This window comes from Suricata suricatta, chromosome 17 (genome assembly GCF_006229205.1).
Source record: "Suricata suricatta isolate VVHF042 chromosome 17, meerkat_22Aug2017_6uvM2_HiC, whole genome shotgun sequence".
In the NCBI taxonomy this organism is placed as follows: Eukaryota; Metazoa; Chordata; class Mammalia; order Carnivora; family Herpestidae; genus Suricata; species Suricata suricatta.
The window spans coordinates 56,715,995-56,717,124 of record NC_043716.1 but is presented as its reverse complement, the minus strand read 5'-3'; the positions used below and the strand labels follow the sequence as shown (position 1 = coordinate 56,717,124).

The 1,130-nt window shown below is 68.2% G+C and overlaps 1 protein-coding gene across 1 annotated transcript in view; it reads left to right on the top strand.

The window, feature by feature from the left end:
* Nucleotides 1–1,130, top strand: part of RPTOR (regulatory associated protein of MTOR complex 1) — a 71,914-nt gene that overhangs the window by 51,464 nt on the left and 19,320 nt on the right. The gene's annotated exons all lie outside the window — the stretch shown is intronic.

Below are 1,130 nucleotides of genomic sequence, written 5' to 3'. Positions count from 1 at the left end.
CCCCGGAGCGCTCGGCCGGCCGCTCTCCCCCCGGAGAAGCCCCCGCCGGCCCCTCACGCCCGAGCCGGGTGCGCTCTGCCGTTCGCAGAGCGGAAGGGGCAGCCCCGCCGGCCCCGGGCTCTGCCCCGGCCACAACCAGGGCTGTACCTGAGCCACACTTGACCAAACCTTTTACCAGATTTGCCAAGAGAGGCCCCAGCCTCACCTGTGCTGGGCGGGCAGCCCCCTCTCCGCCTCCCCCCTCCCCCCGCTCTCCCAGCCCCGCGGCTTCGGGGGCACAGAGAGGCGGGGGGCGCCCACGTCTCCTGCAAAGCCGGCATGGCCCTAGTCACCGGGCCCACCGGCCGACCGGCTCCCCAGGTTCCCAGGTCCCCAGGTCCCCACACAGAGCGGGTCACAGGCTGTCAGCTCTCCTGTTGATGGACTGTTTCGACCTTGCCTTTCCGTCCTGTAAAATGGTGGTGATTGTCACGGTCGCTCTTTAGTCGGGAGTGAGGGCCCGTGATCCAGGCTGTCTCAGCAGACACACTTTGCTTGGCCACCAAGGCTGGCCCGCCCCATGTCCTTGAGCACGCGTGTCCCTGACTGCACCCCGTGTCCCTAGGTGCACCCCGTGTCCCTGAGCATGCGTGTCCCTGACCGCACCCCGTGTCCCTGACCGCACTCCGTGTCCCTGAGCACACGTGTCCCTGACCGCACCCCGTGTACCTGACCGCACCCGGTGTCCCTGACCGCACTCCGTGTCCCTGACCGCACCCTGTGTCCCTGAGCACACGTGTCCCTGACCACACCCCGTGTACCTGACCGCACCCCGTGTCCCTGAGCACACGTGTCCCTGACCACACCCCGTGTGTCTGACTGCACCCCATGTCCCTGAGCACACGTGTCCCTGAGCACACCCCGTGTCCCTGAGCACCCCGTGTCCCTGGGTGCACCCCGTGTCCCTGAGCACACGTGTCCCTGACCGCACCCCGTGTCCCTGACCGCACCCCGTGTCCCTGAGCACACATGTCTCTGAGCACACCCCGTGTCCCTGAGCACACGTGTCCCTGACCACACCCCGTGTCCCTGACCACACGTGTCCCTGACCACACCCCATGTCCGTGACCGCACCCCGTGTCCCTGGGTGC